Raw genomic sequence first — 16,859 nt, 5'->3', positions numbered from 1 at the left:
TCACACATGTTAAAGTAACAGACTTTGTGTAACCTGGCTTACGGTGTGGTTTATGACGCTTTAATAAACCGGAACAGACTTAATTTGTGTGAGAAATCGTGCCTGCATGTGTTATTCCCGTGCAAAACGAGTGTCCCCCAAGACCCGAAGTAACGGAAACGCTACACATCATAACGCCGAACAACAAGTGAAGTAACATGCAATCAAAAAGATAGATAAAAATAATCATGGTACCGCTGAAAACGTCATCTTGTCCTGCAAAAAACAATCCCCCATACAGCTCCATCAGCGGAAAAATAAAAGTTATAGCTCTTAGAATAAAGGGATGCAAAAATAATTATTTTTTGTATAAAATAGTTTTTATTGTATAAAAGCGCCAAAACATAAAAAAATTATATAAATGAGGTATTTCTGTAATCATACTAACCCAAAGAATAAAAAAGCCTTATCAATTTTACCACACATGGAAAGGTATAAACGCCCCCCAAAAAGAAATTCATGAATTGCTGGTTTTTGTTCAAAAATCAGAATAGAAAGCGATCAAAAAATGTCATGTGCCCAAAAATGGTATCAATAAAAACATCAACCCGTCCCGCAAAAAAAGGGACCTCACGTGACTCTGTCGGCCGAAATATGAAAAAATTGTAGCTCTCAAAATATGGCGATGCAAAAACTATTTTTTGCAATAAAAACCGTCTTTTAGTGTGTCATAAAACCCCGCTATAAGGAAATATAGAGTTACATAATAAATTGGCAAGAATATAGGTTATACAATGTATTGTCAAACACATCCTGGGATACAAGATAGATCACATGAGAAGAATGTGGGGGTGCTTTGCACATGTCTGCGTTTTATGAAATTTTGGCTGAACATTCAGGATTTTTGGGTGAAATTGGATCCCCCCCACGTGTAGGGCAATGGGGTACTCGGAGCTGGGCCCTTCGGTTCTCGTCAGGGATGTCACGGTGGCCTGACCCGGTCCAGTTTATAGGATAATGTTCGTGAAGCCACCTGTGGTATTCGGTCAGGGTGACCGACGCTGCTTAGGGGTCCGCTGGGGTGATGTTATGGCAGCTAGATGGTATACCTTCCCACAGGTGAAGTGTATCCCCAGGGCTTCCCAAAGTGTAGATGGAGAATGGTGGATGTTGTAAGGTGCAGTGAATAACGAGGACACAGGGTTGCAGTCTCTTTACCTTTACTGAAGGCTTCAGCGTCCACAGTCCAGAGCACCAGATCACAGAGCAGGCAGAGTCCAGCCAGTCTGAAGGCAATTCCAGAGTCCCCTTATCCAGGTGGAAATCAGTAGCCTTCCTCTAGCGCCTGAGTGTTGTAGTACCTCCCAGCTGAGCTTCTCGGTGAGGTCCTCACAACTGATGTTGGTGTTCTAGGTGTTATGTCTCTTTCTCTCTCTCTCTGTCCCCCAGATGGTATGGATAGGACAAACCCGTATGACTGATGGCCTGAGGCTTTTTACAGGGACCCTAAGACGCCCCAGCCCCCACAAGTTGCCACCGTGCCTCCTGGTTGTAAGGTCGGGCAGATAACGTGGAATTAACTGTTCTGCCTGTCTCTGAAGTAAAGCATAGAGTTCCTTACTCCCTCGGTGGCTCAGAGGGAGGCAGCCTATTGCAGGGCAGAACTCCCTCTGAATTCCTCTCCTTGTGCTATGACTTCGTTTCTCACTCTCAGCAACGCAATTCTCTTCGTGTCCTTTCTTAGGATGCTGCCGCACATCGTGGCAGGCGCAGCTCCGTAACCCTCTATCTAGGCCTCTGAAAGGATCCCACCCCTGTCAGGGACCTCTCTGTGTGCAGCTGTTTGATGTTCCTCCTTTCCCTTGTCTTCCTGACAGCTGCTGCATGGGTGAAGCCCAGCCAGATTCTGTCTAACTTCCTATCCAAGCCACCAGTTTTACATTAACTGTGAGGAGTGCCCTACTAAATAGGAGCATAGCTCCCCCTGGTGGACTGGAGTGTGATGTGTGTTGTGTGGTTTGTGATACCTGGTAAGGTGATCTCCTTTATTGCCTCCAGACGTAACATCACTCCCCCTGGTGGAAGAAGGACATTACTGCAACGACCAGGACCATGGGGCGCTGCACTCCCCCCTGTTAAATCAGGTACTCCCACACTGGGAAAAGAAAACAACAATACATTAGCAAAAGACATGCAAAATTTTTGAAATGCTGTAAAACAAGTTAATATAACTGTGTTTCCCTTTATGGGAGGTGAGAACACTTGAACGTTGCAAACAATAACATATGTACATTGTGCGTACGACTTTTAAAGACAAGTAGAAATAGTTACTATCTATCTATGAAACACAATTACCCCTACAGGTATGCTATCTACTAAGTGCAGGTACTCTTTAAGAGTATACTATCATTAAACCTCAAAGTGCTAATCAACATTTTCTTTATTTTTCTAAACATGCAGGACTATCTATCAACCCCCACGGGCTCACTGCATTTTTCTTCAGTTTATTCACAAGTACATCATCTTCAAACATTTTCTATTCTATATCCTATCGACTATGTAAACATTATTACTATCTACTTTCTCTTTATTGCATTAACTCACTATCTATTATATTAACTTCTGTAATATATTAACCTTTTGGCACAGTACAACAAGTAACCAATCCCTTTAAGGGCAAAGTCAAGCTTCTTCTGAGGTAGTGCAAACAAACACATCATCAATATTCAAGTCAGTTTTAGCAACAAAGGTGATGTGTTTCGAGGGACCCGTGACGAACCCCGAATGTTGGTCTTGGGTGGGCTACAAGACGTGTAATCCTGACCCAGAACTCTGCCACACCAACGGGTTTCTCTTCAGGTCTGTAGAGTAAAGCAATTATTACAGCAAGATTTAACAGCAGTTCCTGTTAAGAGGCAGTCTCTGTAAAAGCTGTTGTGAATTCTGTGGCTGAATTCACTCCTGTGGTCACAAGTGGTACTGCAGCTTCTGAGCTTCCTCCCTCAGGTGTTCTGGTGAGCTCGTTAGCTGCTTCATTACTTAACTCCGCCTGATGCTGCTATCCTTGCTCCTTGTCAATGTTTCGGTGTTGGATCTGAGCTTCTCCTGATTGTTCCTGTGACCTGCTGTTCTGTATAGCTAAGTGCCTTTTGCTTTTTTGTTGCTTTTTTTCTGTCCAGCTTGTCTTTTGTTTTGCTGGAAGCTCTGAGACGCAAAGGGTGTACCGCCGTACCGTTAGTTCGGCACGGTGGTTTTTTTTTGCCCCCTTTGCGTGGTTTTGCTTTAGGGTTTTTTGTAGACTGCAAAGTTCGCTTTACTGTCCTCGCTCTGTCCTAGAATATCGGGCCCCACTTTGCTGAATCTATTTCATCCCTACGTTTTGTCTTTTCATCTTACTCACAGTCATTATATGTGGGGGGCTGCCTTTTCCTTTGGGAAATTTCTCTGGGGCAAGTCAGGCCTATTTTTCTATCTTCAGGCTAGCTAGTTTCTTAGGCTGTGCCGAGTTGCCTAGGTAGTTGTTAGGCGCAATCCACAGCCGCTTTTAGTTGTGTTTAGGATAGGATCAGGTGTGCAGTCTACAGAGTTTCCACGTCTCAGAGCTCGTTCTTGTATTTTTGGGTATTTGTCAGATCACTGTGTGCGCTCTGATCGCTAAGCACACTGTGTTTCTGGATTGCCTTCATAACACCTGTCATTAGCAAACATAACAGTACAAGGAGCCTAACTAATGATTCTCAATAGAGGGAAAGAAAAAGTTCTGACATCATTTTTTTTTTTTTTTCTGCTCTGTGTTCACTTTTTTTTTTTTTTTTCCCCTAGACATTTGGGTGATTCTGGACACAGGTGTGGACATGGATATTCAGGGTCTGTGCTCTTCAATGGATAATCTCGTTATAAATGTACAAAAAATTCAAAATACTATTGATCAGAAATCTATGTTAGAACCAAGAATTCCTATTCCTGATTTGTTTTTTGGAGATAGAACTAAGTTTCTAAGTTTCAAAAATAATTGTAAGCTATTTCTGGCCTTGAAACCTCATTCTTCTGGTAATCCTATTCAACAGGTTTTGATTATTACTTCTTTTTTGCGCGGCGACCCTCAAGACTGGGCATTTTCTCTTGCGCCAGGAGACCCTGCATTGAGTAGTGTCGATGCGTTTTTCCTGGCGCTCGGATTGCTGTACGATGAGCCTAATTCAGTGGATCAGGCTGAGAAAAATTTGCTGGCTTTGTGCCAGGGTCAGGATGATATAGAAGTATATTGTCAGAAATTTAGGAAATGGTCAGTACTCACTCAGTGGAATGAATCTGCGCTGGCAGCTTTGTTCAGAAAGGGTCTCTCTGAGGCTCTTAAGGATGTCATGGTGGGATTTCCTATGCCTGCTGGTTTGAATGAGTCTTTGTCTTTGGCCATTCAGATCGGTCGACGCTTGCGCGAGCGTAAATCTGTGCACCATTTGGCGGTATTGCCTGAGGTTAAACCTGAGCCTATGCAGTGCGATAGGACTATGACTAGAGTTGAACGGCAGGAATACAGACGTCTGAATGGTCTGTGTTTCTGCTGTGGTGATTCCACTCATGCTATTTCTGATTGTCCTAAGCGCACTAGGCGGTCCGCTAGGTCTGCCGTCATTGGTACTGTACAGTCCAAATTCCTTCTGTCCATTACCTTGATATGCTCTTTGTCGTCGTTTTCTGTCATGGCGTTTGTGGATTCGGGCGCTGCCCTGAATCTGATGGATTTGGATTATGCTAAACGTTGTGGGTTTTTCTTGGAGCCTTTGCGGTGTCCTATTCCATTGAGAGGAATTGATGCTACACCTTTGGCCAAGAATAAACCTCAATACTGGGCCCAGCTGACCATGTGCATGGCTCCTGCACATCAGGAAGTTATTCGCTTTCTGGTGTTGCATAATCTGCATGATGTGGTCGTGTTGGGGTTGCCATGGCTACAAACCCATAATCCAGTATTGGATTGGAATTCCATGTCGGTATCCAGCTGGGGTTGTCAAGGGGTACATGGTGATGTTCCATTTTTGTCGATTTCGTCATCCACCCCTTCTGAGGTCCCAGAGTTCTTGTCTGATTATCAGGATGTATTTGAAGAGCCCAAGTCCGATGCTCTACCTCCGCATAGGGATTGTGATTGTGCTATCAATTTGATTCCTGGTAGTAAATTCCCTAAAGGTCGATTATTTAATTTATCCGTGCCCGAACACGCCGCTATGCGCAGTGATGTGAAGGAATCCCTGGAGAAGGGACATATTCGCCCATCGTCATCACCACTGGGAGCAGGGTTCTTCTTTGTAACCAAGAAGGATGGTTCGCTGAGACCGTGTATTGATTACCGCCTTCTTAATAAGATCACTGTTAAATTTCAGTATCCCTTGCCATTGTTATCTGACTTGTTTGCTCGGATTAAGGGGGCTAGTTGGTTCACTAAGATAGATCTTCGTGGTGCGTATAATCTGGTGAGAATCAGGCAAGGAGATGAATGGAAAACTGCATTCAATACGCCCGAGGGTCATTTTGAGTATCTAGTGATGCCGTTCGGACTTGCCAATGCTCCATCTGTGTTTCAGTCTTTTATGCATGACATCTTCCGTGAGTATCTGGATAAATTCCTGATTGTTTACTTGGATGACATTTTGATCTTCTCAGATGATTGGGAGTCTCATGTGAAGCAGGTCAGAATGGTTTTTCAGGTCCTGCGTGCTAACTCTTTGTTTGTGAAGGGATCAAAGTGTCTCTTCGGTGTGCAGAAAGTTTCATTTTTGGGGTTCATCTTTACCCCTTCTACTATCGAGATGGATCCAGTTAAGGTCCAAGCCATCCAGGATTGGATTCAGCCGACATCTCTGAAAAGTCTGCAAAAGTTCCTAGGCTTTGCTAATTTTTATCGTCGCTTCATCTGTAATTTTTCTAGCATTGCCAAACCATTGACCGATTTGACCAAGAAGGGTGCTGATTTGGTTAATTGGTCTTCTGCTGCTGTGGAAGCTTTTCAGGAGTTAAAGCGTCGTTTTTGTTCTGCCCCTGTGTTGTGTCAGCCAGATGTTTCTCTTCCGTTCCAGGTCGAGGTTGATGCTTCTGAGATTGGAGCAGGGGCAGTTTTGTCACAGAGAGGTTCTGATTGCTCAGTGATGAAACCATGTGCTTTCTTTTCCAGGAAGTTTTCGCCCGCTGAGCGTAATTATGATGTGGGCAATCGAGAGTTGCTGGCCATGAAGTGGGCATTCGAGGAGTGGCGTCATTGGCTTGAAGGAGCTAAGCATCGCGTGGTGGTATTGACTGATCATAAGAACTTGACTTATCTCGAGTCTGCCAAGCGCTTGAATCCTAGACAGGCCCGTTGGTCGTTATTTTTTGCCCGCTTCGACTTTGTGATTTCGTACCTTCCGGGCTCTAAAAATGTGAAGGCGGATGCTCTGTCTAGGAGTTTTGTGCCCGACTCTCCGGGGTTATCTGAGCCAGCAGGTATCCTCAAGGAAGGAGTCATTGTGTCTGCCATCTCCCCTGATTTGCGGCGGGTGCTGCAAAAATTTCAGGCGAATAAACCTGATCGTTGTCCAGCAGAGAAACTGTTCGTCCCTGATAGGTGGACTAATAAACTTATCTCTGAACTTCATTGTTCGGTGTTGGCTGGTCATCCTGGAATCTTTGGTACCAGAGAGTTAGTGGCTAGATCCTTCTGGTGGCCATCTCTGTCACAGGATGTACGTACTTTTGTGCAGTCCTGTGGGATTTGTGCTAGGGCTAATCCCTGCTGTTCTCGTGCCAGTGGGTTGCTTTTGCCCTTGCCGGTCCCAAAGAGGCCTTGGACACATATTTCGATGGATTTCATTTCTGACCTTCCCGTTTCTCAAAAGATGTCAGTCATTTGGGTGGTCTGTGATCGCTTTTCTAAAATCGTCCATCTGGTGCCCTTGGCTAAATTGCCTTCCTCCTCTGATTTGGTACCTTTGTTCTTTCAGCATGTGGTTCGGTTGCATGGCATTCCTGAGAATATTGTTTCTGACAGAGGTTCCCAGTTTGTTTCAAGGTTTTGGCGAGCCTTTTGTGGTAGGATGGGCATTGACCTATCCTTTTCCTCGGCTTTCCATCCTCAGACTAATGGCCAGACCGAACGAACCAATCAGACCTTGGAAACATATCTGAGATGTTTTGTTTCTGCAGACCAGGATGATTGGGTGTCCTTTTTGCCGTTGGCTGAGTTCGCCCTTAATAATCGGGCCAGCTCGGCTACCTTGGTTTCTCCATTTTTTTGCAATTCTGGGTTCCATCCTCGTTTCTCTTCAGGACAGGTTGAGTCTTCGGACTGTCCTGGTGTGGATTCTGTGGTGGATAGGTTGCAGCAGATCTGGACTCAGGTAGTGGACAATTTGATCTTGTCCCAGGAGAAAGCTCAACTTTTCGCTAATCGCAGACGCCGTGTGGGTCCCCGACTTCGTGTTGGGGATCTGGTTTGGTTATCTTCTCGTCATATTCCTATGAAGGTTTCCTCTCCTAAATTTAAACCTCGTTTTATTGGTCCGTATAGGATTTCTGAGGTTCTCAATCCTGTGTCTTTTCGTTTGACCCTCCCAGACTCCTTTTCCATACATAATGTATTCCATAGGTTGTTGTTGCGGAGATACGTGGCACCTATGGTTCCATCTGTTGAGCCTCCTGCCCCGGTTTTGGTGGAGGGGGAATTGGAGTATATTGTGGAGAAGATTTTGGATTCTCGTGTTTCTAGACGGAAACTCCAGTATCTGGTTAAATGGAAGGGTTATGCTCAGGAAGATAATTCCTGTGTTTTTGCCTCTGATGTTCATGCTTCCGATCTTGTTCGTGCCTTTCATGCGGCTCATCCTGGTCGGCCTGGGGGCTCTGGTGAGGGTTCGGTGACCCCTCCTCAAGGGGGGGTACTGTTGTGAATTCTGTGGCTGAATTCACTCCTGTGGTCACAAGTGGTACTGCAGCTTCTGAGCTTCCTCCCTCAGGTGTTCTGGTGAGCTCGTTAGCTGCTTCATTACTTAACTCCGCCTGATGCTGCTATCCTTGCTCCTTGTCAATGTTTCGGTGTTGGATCTGAGCTTCTCCTGATTGTTCCTGTGACCTGCTGCTCTGTATAGCTAAGTGCCTTTTGCTTTTTTGTTGCTTTTTTTCTGTCCAGCTTGTCTTTTGTTTTGCTGGAAGCTCTGAGACGCAAAGGGTGTACCGCCGTGCCGTTAGTTCGGCACGGTGGTTTTTTTTTGCCCCATTTGCGTGGTTTTGCTTTAGGGTTTTTTGTAGACTGCAAAGTTCGCTTTACTGTCCTCGCTCTGTCCTAGAATATCGGGCCCCACTTTGCTGAATCTATTTCATCCCTACGTTTTGTCTTTTCATCTTACTCACAGTCATTATATGTGGGGGGCTGCCTTTTCCTTTGGGGAATTTCTCTGGGGCAAGTCAGGCCTATTTTTCTATCTTCAGGCTAGCTAGTTTCTTAGGCTGTGCCGAGTTGCCTAGGTAGTTGTTAGGCGCAATCCACAGCCACTTTTAGTTGTGTTTAGGATAGGATCAGGTGTGCAGTCTACAGAGTTTCCACGTCTCAGAGCTCGTTCTTGTATTTTTGGGTATTTGTCAGATCACTGTGTGCGCTCTGATCGCTGAGCACACTGTGTTTCTGGATTGCCTTCATAACACCTGTCATTAGCAAACATAACAAAAAGCCTCCTTTGTGAAACTAGTAGGAAGCACCTTTAAGAAGGTGCAAACTATGTACAGGCAGTTTGTGGTCATGCACAGTTCATGATTCTGCAGTCCTTTGGTATAGAACAACTTGTGCAACAACAGGTGCCAAACTTGGATTCCTCCTATAACTGAGGACCCCTTTAAGGCATAACCCTGGACGGGTTTAAACTTGAAAAGTGAAGGAAGAAAAGTTAACTATTTACAGTTTTTTGGGTTTCTGAGGATTACTGCAGTTCTGGAGGTAGCACTGGTGGAGGTAGCCCGGTTGGATACTGGCGGCTACCAGGTGCTACATAGGGAGCTCCCTCACTCCAGATGGGGTCTGCGTACCCACAGTGTCCCGCTGAGGTGCAGATGAAGCATGGGCCACCACAGGAGTTAGTTCCGTAGCCACAATGGTGGTAGTGGTGGTGACGGTGCATGTGGTGGTCCGGGTAACAGTACATGCTGGGGTAACGGTAGTGGTAGTGGTGGTCGCAGTGGCCCGTACGCATGGGGATGAGATGGTGACGGGAATCGGCACAGCTGGAGCTCTGTCGTGGTGCGTCACAATGGCCCTTTTCTTGTGCACGTCTAGGGCAAACCAGCCTTTCTCACCGAAATGTCTGGTGTAGGTTACCGTGTCTCCCGGATACAAGTCTTGGTTGGGATGGCCTTCCTAGAGGTGGGATTCCACGTCCCTCCTATTTACAAAAACCTCGGCATACAGTCCTGGCTCTTTGATGAAGCCCCATCCTCCTCGGAGTTTGAAGGCTACGATTGTGCCCTGCTTACGCGGGGCCTGGTGAGTGTTGCGGTCCTTGCAGGCCTGGGCCTTGACTGCTAGGTCGTGTTGATCATGAGCCTTACGTTCGGCTTGATGTCTATCCTCCATCTCCTCCCACTTTTGGGCAAGTTGGGCCTGGTAATCCTCCCAACTTAGAACTTCCTCTGTCTAGCCTTCCTATTTTGCTTCCCCGGGGAATCCCATAAAATCCGGTCCGGGATTCACCCAGCGGTATACAGTCCGCTCTGCATAGACTTCACCCATCCAGGTGGTAAGCACGATTGGGGCCGGCATAAACCGCTCCATCCCCGTGGCGTGGTCCCAAGGCATGGAACAAAACAAAAAGAAAAGAAGCCACTCAACAAATGTTCGCACACCACCTGATACGTATCAAAAAGGAACAACTTTAATGGGTAACACAACAATAAAAACATTTAAAAACAATACAACAAAACTCCCCCCGTCAGGCCCATAAAGCTCATAAATATATATATATACAGTGGGGCAAAAAAGTATTTAGTCAGTCAGCAATAGTGCAAGTTCCACCACTTAAAAAGATGAGAGGCATCTGTAATTTACATCATAGGTAGACCTCAACTATGGAAGACAAACTGAGAAAAAAAAATCCAGAAAATCACATTGTCTGTTTTTCTAACATTTTATTTGCATATTATGGTGGAAAATAAGTATTTGGTCAGAAACAAAATTTCATCTCAATACTTTGTAATATATCCTTTGTTGGCAATGACAGAGGTCAAACGTTTTCTGTAAGTCTTCACAAGGTTGCCACACACTGTTGTTGGTATGTTGGCCCATTCCTCCATGCAGATCTCCTCTAGAGCAGTGATGTTTTTGGCTTTTCGCTTGGCAACACAGACTTTCAACTCCCTCCAAAGGTTTTCTATAGGGTTGAGATCTGGAGACTGGCTAGGCCACTCCAGGACCTTGAAATGCTTCTTACGAAGCCACTCCTTCGTTGCCCTGGTGGTGTGCTTTGGATCATTGTCATGTTGAAAGACCCAGCCACGTTTCATCTTCAATGCCCTTGCTGATGGAAGGAGGTTTGCACTCAAAATCTCACGATATATGGCCCCATTCATTCTTTCATGTACCCGGATCAGTCGTCCTGGCCCCTTTGCAGAGAAACAGCCCCAAAGCATGATGTTTCCACCACCATGCTTTACAGTAGGTATGGTGTTTGATGGATGCAACTCAGTATTCTTTTTACTCCAAACACGACAAGTTGTGTTTCTACCAAACAGTTCCAGTTTGGTTTCATCAGACCATAGGACATTCTCCCAAAACTCCTCTGGATCATCCAAATGCTCTCTAGCAAACTTCAGATGGGCCCGGACATGTACTGGCTTAAGCAGTGGGACACGTCTGGCACTGCAGGATCTGAGTCCATGGTGGCGTAGTGTGTTACTTATGGTAGGCCTTGTTACATTGGTCCCAGCTCTCTGCAGTTCATTCACTAGGTCCCCCTGCGTGGTTCTGGGATTTTTGCTCACCGTTCTTGTGATCATTCTAACCCCATGGGGTGGGATTTTGCGTGGAGCCCCAGATCGAGGGAGATTATCAGTGGTCTTGTATGTCTTCCATTTTCTAATTATTGCTCCCACTGTTGATTTCTTCACTCCAAGCTGGTTGGCTATTGCAGATTCAGTCTTCCCAGCCTGGTGCAGGGCTACAATTTTGTTTCTGGTGTCCTTTGACAGCTCTTTGGTCTTCACCATAGTGGAGTTTGGAGTCAGACTGTTTGAGGGTGTGCACAGGTGTCTTTTTATACTGATAACAAGTTTAAACAGGTGCCATTACTACAGGTAATGAGTGGAGGAAAGAGGAGACTCTTAAAGAAGAAGTTACAGGTCCGTGAGAGCCAGAAATCTTGATTGTTTGTTTCTGACCAAATACTTATTTTCCACCATAATATGCAAATAAAATGTTAAAAAAACAGACAATGTGATTTTCTGGATTTTTTTTTCTCAGTTTGTCTCCCATAGTTGAGGTCTACCTATGATGTAAATTACAGACGCCTCTCATCTTTTTAAGTGGTGGAATTTGCACTATTGCTGACTGACTAAATACTTTTTTGCCCCACTGTATGTGCTGCATAAGGCATCTGAAATGTAAAGCCGGCTGTATTCAAAGATCAGGTACCTGGTAATATCACATGAAACAATACCATAAAGAACCGGGCATCCAGAAAGTCTGGGCCCAAAAGCCCGGTGTAGCGTCCGGTATAAGAATGCCTGAGATATGTAATAGTGCCGTGCCCACCCTGCGAGGTGTGAGCAGGGACAACAATACCAGGGCACACACTGCAGGAAGACCACTAGGCTCACATAAATGGTACAACAACAGCCATATCATCACCTTCAATAAGGACAATACACACGCAGCCACAAGTGGAGCAGGACCGACACGGGGGAGGACCCAACGCGTGTCGCGGTTACACGGACCGCTTCGTCACTTCCCCCTGACGAAGCGGTCCGTGTAACCCCCCTCTGAGTTTTCTTGTAGGGCTTTTGGGCCCAGACTTTCTGGATGCCCGGTTCTTTATGGTATTGTTTCATGTGATATTACCAGGTACCTGATCTTTGAACACAGCCGGCTTTACATTTTCATATGCCTTATGCAGCACATATATATATATATTTATGAGCTTTAGGGGGCCTGACGGGGGGAGTTTTGTTGTATTGTTTTTAAATGTTTTTATTGTTGTGTTACCCATTAAAGTTGTTCCTTTTTGATACGTATCAGGTGGTGTGCGAACATTTGTTGAGTGGCTTCTTTTCTTTTTGTTTTGTTCTATATATTCCAGCCACTGGTTCTGCACCCCCACCCATGGTGCATTGACACGAATTTAGGAGTGCGCCAGCTGTTGTGCTATGTTGTCCCAAGGCATGGGACGCTGCAGGCAGTAGGTACTGCGAGGAGGTGGCGCTGCTACGGGGCCTACCAGTATTTCTTCTGTCACCGGGGCAGGGTCAGCGTGCTTACCTGCCACAGGAGTGTCCCCGATGCTGGCTGATTCTACTGACGACAGCGTCTGCGGTGATTCTGGCCACGGCTCCTGTAGTGGTGTCAGTGACGGTAGCTCCTCCATAGGGGTCATCTGGTATGGGGCCTTGGTCTTCACCCACAGCTGTAAAAGTTTGTCTACTCCAATCTGCAGGGAATCAGCATCAGCAGTGGAGGCATGGTTGCTGTGTCCCTCCGGGTAGCTGGAGAAGTCCTCTGTTCCGACCCCACGCTCTGGGATAGAGTTTGTGTTTTAGGGTTAGGGTTAGGGTTAGGATCCCTAGGGTTACTAGGGATCCTAACCCTAACCCTAGGTATTTCTGTTTATAGTGGGTTTTCTAGTTGATTTTGATGATTGGCAGCTGTCACACACTTCTCATGCATTTCAAAAACGCAAACACAGGAAAAAACGCATGTAAACGCGTCAAAACGCCGCGTTTGTGTTAAAACATGCAAAAACACATGCGCCTAAAAAACGCAGCGTTTAAACGCGTTTAAACGCGTTTTTTCACCAAATGCGTTTGCGCTTAAAATGCTGCGTTCTTAAACGCAAATGTGAAACCAGCCTAAGATGGCATTTGGCGTGCACGCCCCTTTATAGCCCGTTTGACGCTGCAGAAAGCAAGCCAATCACTGTCATGCCCTTCTCTAAGATAGTGGGGAGACTAAACCAAACCTCAGGCCCTGTGCATAAAACAACACAATGTAAGTGGCAGAAAGTGGCTGGCTGACATACCACAAACTAACAGGACTGAAATATATCCACTTTGTGGTAATTTGATTCTCACTTTTTTGGGGGGAGACTGAACCAATCCTCAGGCGCTGTGCATAAAACAATACAATCTAAGTGGCAGAAAGTGGCTGGCTGACATACAACAAACTAATAGGACTGAAGTATATCCACTTTGTGAGAATTTGAATCTCATTTTTTGGGGGGGAGACTGAACCAAAACTCAGGCCCAGTGTATAAAACAACACAATGTAAGTGGCAGAAAGTGGTTGGAAGATATATGAAAAAATACAAGGACTGTAGTACAATTTCAATCTCCCTACAATGATCTCAGGAAAAGTATGGCAGCAATAAAAAGGACTGCTGCACACAAAATTGTGGACAAATAAACAAGATAACTGTGCAGAAAGGAGCAAAAGGATTTTTGCTTTTAAAAAAGCAGTTGGTTTGCACAGCAGCGTGCAAACAGCAATGCAGCTATCAGGGAGCTTTATAAGGCAGCCTAATAAGCTACAGAGATGATGCACAAAAATATAGCCTCCACTGTCCCTGCAAAAAAATGGTGGTGTTGGACAGTGGAAATCGCTACAGCACAAGCAGTTTGGGGGTTAATCTTCCCTCCCTAACTATATCCCTTCCTCTGATAAATCTGCAGCAACCTCTCCCTATGCTAAGACCGGCAGAAGTAAGATGGCGGCCGACGTGCATGCCCCTTTATAGCCCCTGTGACGCCGCAGAAAGCAAGCCAATCACTGTAATGCCCTTTTCTAAGATGGTGGGGACCGAGACCTATGTCATCACGCTGCCCACATTCTGCATCCTCCTTCATTGGCTGAAAAATGGCGCTGAAAGCGTTATACGAAATGCGACTTTTGGGCGCAGATCGCCAACCTCATGGCCGATCCCACACTAGGATCGTGTCAGGTTTCATGAAACCCGACTTTGCCGAAAGTCGGCGATTTTTGAATTTGTCCGATCCGTTTCGCTCAACCCTAGTTAGGCTTGATCATTTCCAAAGTTCTGAATATCTCCAATGGAGAGATGTAAAAAGAGCATTAAATGATAAATAACGTGTGACATTTTAAGAATCCTATTAAACAGATCAGAAATATCTGGAAAAAAATTGTAAGATTTTGGATTTAAATACAGCATACAGCTATTATTGTCGACTTTCTTCCAAATGAATTATCGTTTTACCCAAAAAAAACACGTTTTCTACAAGAGTGGTTTTCAAACTTTGTTGAGCCTAATATATAATACATAATCTGTTTAGCAGAATTTTAAAATAGCTGTCATGTTGCATTATATGTAGAAACATGTTCATGATGAATACATCTAAGGAAAGGGTGAATATCAAATCAGAAATTTGATAGCCCATATTTCTATTGTGGCTTTAAAGACACCTGTGGCAATTTTACAGAGACATTGAACACTTGCTGCCACTTTTAGTCATACACTAATGTTAGGGATCCTAGCAATAAGAACAGTGTTATTAGCTTATAGGCAGATTATGCACTTAAAGGGAGTCTGTCACCCCAAAAATCGTATATGAGATAATGCCACCGGCATCAGGGGCTTATCTACAGCATTCTGATGTATCCTGAAAGGTAAGAAAAACAGGTTATATTATACTTACCCAGGGGCGGTACTGCTGCGGTCCGGTCCGATGGGCATCGCGGTGCGGGTCCGGGTCCTCCCATCTGCATACAATCACATCCTCTTCTTGTCTTCATTCCGCGGCTTCGGCGCAGATGTACTTTGTCTGCCCTGTTGAGGGCAGAGCAAAGTACTGCAGTGCGCAGGCGCCGGGACTCCCTGACTTCCGTGGGGCGTATATCAACATTTTATTTGTGAAAGTGTAATTTATTCTTTCTTCACAGCTCAATAGTATAAAATTACGTGAGACACATGTGGTGCTAATATGATCACTGCCTGCACCCCTAGATGATTTCATAGGGAAGAGTAGTTTTTAATATAAGTTCACATATAGGGGTTTCTGTTGTTCTGGCACCTCAAGGACTCTACCAATGCGACTTGGCCCCCTCAAACCATTCCCGCAAACTCTGAACTCGAATATTGTGCCTCTTCCCTTCTGAACTTTGCACTGTGCCTCAAAAGTCATATTCCCCCACATATGGGGTATCGGTTTACTCAGGAGAAATTGCAAAACACATTCTATTGTGCAATTTCTGCTGTTATCCTTATGAAAATGCAAAATGTGGGGCAAAATAACATTTTTGTAGGGAAAATGTGATTTTATTATTTTCACGTGTCAACGTTATAAACTTCTGTAAAGCACCTTGGGTTACAAGGTGCTCATCAAACATCTAAGTACATTTCTTGAGGAGTCTTGTTTCTAAAATGGTGTCACTTGTGGTGGATTTCCACTTTTTAGGCACATCAGGGGCTCTCCAAATGTGACATAGTGTCCGCTAATTATTCCAGGAAATTTTACATTCAGAAAGTCAATTGACGCTTCTTTCTTTCCAAGCCATGTCGTGCTCCCAAAGAGTAGTTTTCTCCCTCATATGGGTATTGGTATAAGAAGGATAAATTGCTCTACAAATTGCATGGTGCAATTTCTCCGGTTACCCTTAAGAAAATGCAAAATTTGAGGCTAAAAAACATTTTTGTGGAGAAAATGTTTTTTTTTTTTTTTTTTTCGCGATTCAACATTGCAAACTTATATGAAGCACCTGAGGATTCACTGAGCTCATCACACATCTAGAGCAGTTCAATGAGAGGTCTTGTTTCCAAAATGGTGTCACTTGTGGTTGGGTTTCACAGTTTAGGCACATCAGAGGCTATCCAAGTGAATAAAGGCATCCGCTAATGATTCCAGCAAATTTTGCATTCAAAAAGTCAAGTATCGCTCCTTCCATTCTAAGCTCTGCCATGCACCCAAACAGTGGTTTTCCTCTACATATGGGGTATCAGCATGCTCAGGGGAAATTGCACAACAAATTTTGTGGTCAATTTTTGTCCTTTACCCTTGTGAAAATAAAAAAATTGGGTCTAAATTATTTTTATCTGAAAAAAGTTAAATGTTAATTTTTTCCACATTCCAAAAATTCCTGTGAAGCATCTGAAGGGATAATAAACTTATTGAATGTGGTTTTGAACAAATTGAGAGGTGCAGTTTGTAGAATGGTGTAACTTTTGAGTATTTTCTATCATGTAGACTGCTCAAAGTCACTTCAAATGTGAGGTGGTCCCTAAACAAAATGGTTTTGTAAATTTTGTTGGAAAAAAGAGAGATCTCTGGTCAAGTTTTAGTACTTATAACTTCCTAACAAAAAATAGTTTAAAAATTGTGCTGATTTAAAGTAGACATGTCGTAAATGTTATTTATTAACCATTCTGTGTAACACATCTCTCTGATTTAAGGATATGAGAATTCAAAGTTTGAATTGGGGCTCACAATCTAAATTCCCTATTATTATGTCTTTGGAATGTGGGAGGAAACCAGAGTACCAAAGGAAACCCACGCAAACACAGGGAGAATATACAAACTCCTTGCATATGTTGTCATTGGTGGGATTTGAACCCAGGACCCCAGCGCTGCAAGGCTGCCGTGCTAACCACTGAGCCACTCTGCTGCCCCCAAATGTTACAGAGTTATTACTTCATAAAATGGCA

At 44.5% G+C, this 16,859-nt stretch overlaps 1 long non-coding RNA gene across 1 annotated transcript in view; it reads left to right on the top strand.

The window, feature by feature from the left end:
• Positions 1-2,723: 2,723 nt before the first annotated feature.
• Positions 2,724-16,859, top strand: part of LOC138680637 (uncharacterized) — a 58,127-nt gene continuing 43,991 nt past the window's right edge. The window contains exon 1 of the long non-coding RNA XR_011321706.1: positions 2,724-2,838. This is a non-coding gene — a long non-coding RNA (uncharacterized lncRNA). The remainder of the gene's footprint in view (positions 2,839-16,859) is intronic.

This window comes from Ranitomeya imitator, chromosome 5 (assembly GCF_032444005.1).
Source record: "Ranitomeya imitator isolate aRanImi1 chromosome 5, aRanImi1.pri, whole genome shotgun sequence".
Taxonomy (NCBI): Eukaryota; Metazoa; Chordata; class Amphibia; order Anura; family Dendrobatidae; genus Ranitomeya; species Ranitomeya imitator.
This window is presented reverse-complemented; position numbering and strand designations above follow the sequence as displayed.